Source organism: Durio zibethinus, chromosome 3, assembly GCF_047325235.1.
Source record: "Durio zibethinus cultivar Kanyao isolate XHJ-2024 chromosome 3, ASM4732523v1, whole genome shotgun sequence".
Lineage (NCBI taxonomy): Eukaryota > Viridiplantae > Streptophyta > Magnoliopsida > Malvales > Malvaceae > Durio > Durio zibethinus.
In genome coordinates this window covers 1160269-1167665 of record NC_143164.1, presented here as the reverse complement: position 1 = coordinate 1167665, position 7397 = coordinate 1160269, and the positions used below count along the sequence as shown (strand labels likewise).

At 41.3% G+C, this 7397-nt stretch overlaps 1 pseudogene; it reads right to left on the bottom strand.

Annotated features, from left to right (window-relative positions):
• Positions 1–1088: 1088 nt before the first annotated feature.
• On the bottom strand, positions 1089–2721 carry LOC149519477 (18S ribosomal RNA; annotated as a pseudogene).
• Positions 2722–7397: the final 4676 nt, after the last annotated feature.

Sequence of the window (7397 nt, the reverse complement as noted above, 5' to 3'; positions counted from 1 at the left end):
AGTCTAACGTGCATGTAGCCTAGAACATCTAAGGGCATCACAAACCTATTATTGCCTCAAACTTCCTTATCCTAAGTGGCCATAGTCATTCTAAGAAGCTATCCACAAAGGATCACCTCTGTGTAGCTAGTTAGCAAGTTGAGGTCTCGTTTTGTTAATGGAATTAACAAGACAAATCGCTCCACCAACTAACAATGGCCATGCCACACCACCTATAAAATTAAGAAAGATCTTAAAATTAAGAAAGATATTTCGATCTATCAATCCTTGCTATGAATAGACCTAGTAAGTTTCCTTGTGTTGAGTCAAATTAAGCTGCAAGCTCCATTCTTGGTGGTGCCCTTCCATCAATTCCTTTAAGTTTAAACCTTGTGACCATACTCCCTTCGAAACCCAAAGACTTTGATTTCTCATAAGGTGTCGGCAAAGTCCTAAAAGTAACATCCATCGATCCATAGTCAACATCATTTATGGTTGACATTAGGATGGTATTTGATCATCTTCAAGCTCCCAACTTTCATTCTTGATTAATGAAAACATCATTGGCAAATGCTTTCATAGTTGTTCGTCTTTCATAAATCCAAGAATTTCACCTCTAACTGTGAAATATGAATGCCCCTGACTATCCCTATTAATCATTACTCTGATATCAAAGACCAACACAATAGGATTGAAATCCTATGATGTTACCCTATGAAAATGTATACAAGTGTAGGCTTACTTGAGCATTTTGATTTTTTCAAAGTAACAGCGCCAAAGGAATGACCCAGTCAAATAAGGCCAAGATCACATTATTGATAATAAGGATGAGTAAATCGTTGCTCATCATGGGGTCAGCTAGATGACTCAACCTTATTTCCAACTATAAGTTTTTTAACTACAACAACTTAAATATACACTATTGGAGCTAGAATTACCATAGCTACTGGCACTAGACTTGCCTTCCAACGAATCCTTAATAAGGGATTTAAATTATACCCATTCTAATTACCAAACTCATAGAGCCCAGTATTGTTATTTATTGTCACTACCTCTCTATTTTTGAACACTTTGCTAGAACATTCAATTGGTAAGAGCAACGAGTGATGTCTACAAAGGGTAGGGATATAGTCAATGCAAGGTGATGACTTATGCTCACTAGGAATTCCTCATTGAAGACCAACATTTACAATGATCTATCCCTATCATGATTAAATTTCAAGGATTACCTAGCTTGTTAGCCAATGCTATGGGCTCATTGAATACATCAATGTAGCACACATGTGGCTTGGAACATCTAATGGCATTGTAGACCTATTATTGCCTCAAACTTCCTTGACCTAAGTGACCATAGTCCCTCTAAGAAGCTAGCCGTGAAGGATCACCTTTCTGTAGTTAGTTAGCAAGCTGTGATCTCATTTGTTAATGGAATTAACTAGACAAATCGCTCTACCAACTAAGAATGGCCATGCACCACCACCAATAAAGTCAAGAAAGAGCTCTTAGTCCATCAATCCTTAGTATGTCTAGCCTAGTAAGTTTCCCCATGTTGAGTCAAATTAAGCTGTAGGCTCTACTCTTGGTGGTGTTCTTCCATTAATCCCTTTAAGTTTCAAACTCATAACCATACTCTCTCTAGAACCTAAAGAGTTTGATTCTCATAAGGTGCTAGCATAGTCCTAAAAGTAATATCCACCAATCCCTAGTCAGCATCATTTATGGTTGAGATTAGGATAATATCTGATCATCTTTGAGCCCTCAACTTTCATTCTTGATTGGATGAAAACATCCTTGGTAAATGCTTTCATAGTTGTTCATCTTTCTTAAATTCAATAATTTCACCTTTGACTATGAAATTTGAATGCCCTTGATTGTCTTTATTAATCATTACTCCGATCTTGAAGGTCAACACAATAAGATCAAAATCTTATGATGTTATCCTATGCTAATGTATACAAGTGTAGGCCTACTTTGAGCACTCTAATTTTTTCAAAGTAATAGTGCTAGATGAATAACCTTACCAATTAAGGTTAGGAGTGCATCATCGATAGTAGGGATAAGTATATCAGTGTTCACTATAAGACAGACCAAATGACCTAACCCTAGTTTTAACTACTAGCTTTTTAACTACAACAATTTAAATAAATGCTATTGGAGATAGAATTACTATAGTTGCTAGCACCAGACTTGCCCTTTAATTGATCATCATTAAGGGATTTAGATTGTACTCATTCTAATTACCAGACTCATAAATCCTAATATTGTTATTTATTGTCACTACCTCTCCATGTTAGGATTGGGTAATTTATGCACTTGCTACCTTTTTTAGATGTGGTAGCCATTTCTCAGGCTCCCTCTCTAAAATTGAACCCTGATTCTTTGTCACCCATCACCACCATAGTAGGCCACTATCCTACCATTGAAAGTTGATAGGGCAAAATTTTGAATGATGCATCATTGGCACAAAGGCTGTGCGATTCGTCAAGTTATCATGATTATCAAAACAATAGGAAAAGCCCGCTTCGACCTTTTTTCTAATAAATGCATCCTTTTCAAAAGTTAAGGTTTGTTTCACATATTAGCTCTAGAATTACTATGGTTATCCGAGGAATAGATACCATCAAACAAACTATAATTGATTTAATGAGCCATTCACAATTACACAATCTAAATTAGTTCATAGTTTCACATGCATGGCTTAATCTTTGAGACAAGCATACTACTACTAGCCAAATCAACTAGGTAGCATTCTTTCAAGATGTTGGCACTACATGGGCCTCAACAAACCAATTTAGTAGTGGAAAGAGCCAACACAGAGCATAAGCATCATGTATGTCGAGCACGTAAAATGCATAGCATCGAATGAATAGGGGCCAAGAGCCTATGCCTATAAAATGTTCCATATCTAAGAGCACGATTGAACACCAGTGCACCAAAGTGGCCACGAAGGTTTAGGAGGCACGCTTAGGACATGGGCATAATTAACCCATAGCCCTTAAGGACACAAGATGGATGCAAGATTGAAAGACGTCATGTTTCTATTGATTTAGGTATGTAGCACAAGATCCTAATTGTGCCCCCAAGGTATGATGACCACATGGGGAGAGATTGAAAAGGATGATGGGTCGACAGTTTTATACATCGAGTATGAAGCCTACCTACACACACAACCATAGCACCACTCACGTGCCCATTATGTACAAGTGGCAGTATCCTTGCACATCGATCCAAAACTTTTTCTAAAAAAATTTTCAAAAAATCTTGAACTGTGAAAAATTTTAAAAATCATGAAAAATAGAAAGCAAGTCATTGTGCCATGAAACTTCACAAGAAGGCTTAGGGGACCGTTATATGAATTTACAAGCCATAAAAATGGCATTGGCATGGCAAAAATATAAAGATGCACATGAACCCACCTATTGCTCGATCATGCACAAGATGCATAGCCCGGGACCAAGGTACCCACACATGGTGTATGGCTCAACATGTGTAGTTAGTGCTCGAGGGAACTATCCATACCAGGGGCTAGCATGTGCCAATGGTAGTCAAAGCATGTGTCGATGGTGGTCGACGCATGTGTCGATGGTGGTCAAAGCATGTGTCGAGACCAAGGGTCAACATGTCCTAATGACAGTCAAGGCATGTGCATGTGTCATGGTCCATATACTAGTCCTAGTGTAGAGGTTCTCTCTGAGTCAAGGAATAGTTCCAAATCTAGTAGAACAGGGTCTGACAACTAGGGAGACTAGGCTTGAAGGCATACTAGAGGTCCAAGTCATGAGTAACTAGCCTAGAATAGTGGTACAGGCAATGATCAAGACTCTAGTGGCTTAAGCCCAATGTTTAGGTTTGATAAAATTGAGCCAAGCCTAGGTATGAGTGCTAGTGAGCGTTATATGAATTTACAAGCTATAAAAATGGCATTGGCATGGTAAAAATTTAAAGATGTGCTTGAAACCACCTACTACCCAGTCATGGTACGCATGGTGCATAGCTCAGGCCTAGGATAACTATGCTTGGTGCATGACCTAGCATGTACTGATGGTGTTTAATGGAACTACCTACACAAAAGGCCAACATGTGTGGATGGTGGTTAAAACATATGCCAAGACCAAGGGCCAACATCTCTTAATGGTATTTTAGGTATGTTCATGTTCCATGGACAACAAGTTGTCTAGGCCTAGAGGTCTTTTTAAGTTGAAGATTAGTTCTAGCTCTGGTGGGATAGAGTCGATAGCCAAAAGGACTAGGACTTAAGGTGTACTAGAGGTTTAGGTCATGGGAAACTAGCCCAAAATAGTAGTATGGGTAGTGATCAAGACTTTAGTAGCTCAAGCATAATGTTCAAGTTCAATGGAATTAAGCCGAGCCTAGATGCGGGTGCTAATGAGCATTATATAAATTTACAAGCTATAAAAATGGCATTGGCATGGCAAAAATATGAAGATGTGCCTAAATCCATGTACTATCTGGTCTAAGTGCACACGATGCACAGTCCGAGCCCAGGATACCCATGCTTGGTATGCAACCTAGTATATGCTAATGGTGTTTGAGGAAACTACCCACATGAAGGGCTAGCATGTGCCAATGGCAGTCAAACCTTATGCAAAGATCGAGGCCAACATGTCTTGATGGTGGTCAAGGCATGTGCATGTGTCATAGTCCACAAACTAGTCCATCCCCAAAGGTTCTCTTTGAGTTAAGGAACATTTCTAGTTCAAGTTGGAAAAGGTTTGATTGCTAGGGGGACTAGGCCTTGAGGCCTAATGGGAACCTAAGTCATGGGGAACTAGCCTGAAATCTTGGTATGGGCAGTGATTAAGACTTCAGAGGCTCAGGCACAGTGTTCAGCTTTGGCAGAATTGAACTAGGCCCAAATGCGAGCATTGGTAAGCATTTATGTGAATTTATAGGCTATAAAAATGGCATTGGCATGGCAGAAATATGATGTGCCTAAACCCACCTATTACCCAATTGTGGTGTGCATTATGCATGGCTTAAGCCTAGGATACTCGCGTGTGGTGTGCAGCCTAGCATATATCAATGATGATTGATGGAACTACCTGCACAAAGGGTAAACATGTACCAACGGTGGTTGAAGCATATGCTGAGACCAAGGGCCAACATGTCTTGATGGTTGTCAAGGATGGGCTTACGTCAGAGTCTACAAGCTAGTCCAAGACCTAGGGTTCTCTCTGAGTCAAGGAACAATTCTAGTTCTAGTAGGATAGGGCCTGAATGGCAAGGGGACCAGGCCTTAAGGCCTACTTGGGGCCCAAGCTATGGGGAACTAGCCCAAAATAGTGGTATGAGCAGTGATCAAGACTTCAGAGGCTTAGGTATAGTGTTCAGGTTTGGCAGAATTGAGCCAGGCCTAGGTGCTAGCACTAGTGAGGCCTTATATGAATTTACAAGCCATAAAAATGGCATTGACATGGTAGAAATATGAAAATGTGCCTAAACCCACCTATTACCCAATCATGGTGTGCACGGTGCATGGCCTGAGCCCAAGATACCCATGCTTGGTGTATAACCTAGCATGTGCCAATGGTGGTTGAAACATGTGCTGAGACCAAGGGCCAACATGTTTCAATGGCATTCGAGGCATGTGCATGTTCCATGGTCGACAAATTGGTTTAGCCCATAAGGTTTTTCTAAGTCAAAGAGCTATTCCAGTTCAAGTGGGACACAGTTTGATAGCTTAGGGGACCATGCCTTGAGGCATACTGGAGGTCCAGGTTATGGGGAACTGGCTTAAAATAGTGGTATAGGTAATGATCGAAACTTCAGTGACTCAGGCACGATGTTTAGGTTTGGCAAAATTGAGCCAAACCTAGTTGTGGGCACTGGTGAGCATTATATGAATTTACCAGCCATAAAAATGGCATTAACAAAGTAGAAATATGAAGATGTGCCTGAACCTACCTATTACCTGATCATGGTGCGCATAGTGCATGGTTCGAGCCTAGGATGCCTATGCTTGATGCACATTCTAGCATGTGCCAATGGTGTTCAAGGGAGCTACCCACACAAAAAGCCAGCATGTGCCAATGGTGTTCAAGGGAGCTACCCACACAAAAGGCCAGCATGTGCCGATGGTGGTCAAATCATGTGTGAAGACCGTGGTTCAACATGTGGCAATGGTGGTCGAGGCATGTACATATGTTACCTGCAAGCTAGTCTAAGCTTAAGGGTCCTCTCTAAGTTAAGGAGTAGTATTAGTTCTAGTGGGAAATGGTTTGATTGCCAGGTGGACCAGGCCTTGAGGCCTAAGCCATAGGGAATTAGCCTAGAATACTGGTACGACCAGTGATCAAAACTCAAGAGGCTTAAGCATGACGTTCAAGTTCAGTAGAATTGGGCCAAGCCTAGGTGTAGGCCTTAGTGAGCACTTATGTGAATTTACAAAACATAAAAATGGCATTCACATTGTAAAAATATGAAGATTGGGCTACACCCACCTATTGCCTGATCATGGTGTGCATTATGCGTAGCCCAAGCCAACATACTCACGTCTGGTGCATGGCTTAGCATGTGTTGATGGTGTTTGAGGAAACTGCCCACACAAAAGGCTAGCATGTGCTGATGGTGGTTCAAGCATGTATAGAGACCGAAGGCTAACATGTCTTGATGGTGATTGAGGCATGTGCTTGTATCATAATTTGCAAGCTGGTCCAAGCCCATTGGTTCTCTCTAAGTCAAGGAGAAGTTCCTATTATATCAAAAAAGGGTCGATTGCTAGGGGGACTAGGCCTTGAGGCCTATTAGAGGCCCAGGTCATAAGGCACTAGCCTAAAATAGTGGTATGGGCAGTGATCAAGACTTCAGAGGCTTAGGCACAATGTTTAAGTTTAGTGGAATTAAGCTAAGCCCAGGTATGGGTGCTAGTGAGCACTTAGATGAATTGACAAGCCATAAAAATGGCATTGGCATGGAAGAAAAGTTAAGATGTGCCATAACCCTCCTACTTTCTAATCATGGTGTGCAAGGTGAGCAGCCTGAGCCTAGGATACCTATACATGGTGTGCAACTCAGCATGTGCCAATGGTGTTTGAGGGAACTACCCACATAAAGGACCAGCATGTGTCGATAGTGGTCAAAGTGTGTGCCAAGACCAAGGGCCAACATGACCCAAAGGTGGTCGAGGCATGTGCATGTGTCATAGTTCGCTAATTGGTCCAAGCCTAGGGGTACTCTCTAAGTCAAGGAGCATTCTAGTAAGACAAGGTCCAACTACCAAAGAGACAAGACCTTAAGGCCTATTGGAGGCCCAGGTCATGGGGAACTAGCCTAAAACAATGGTACAGGTAGTGATAAAGACACCAAAGTCTTAGGCACATTGTTTAGTTTTAATAAAATTAAGCCAGGGCCAGGTGCAAGTGCTAGTGAGTGCTTATATGAATTTAGAAGCCATAAAA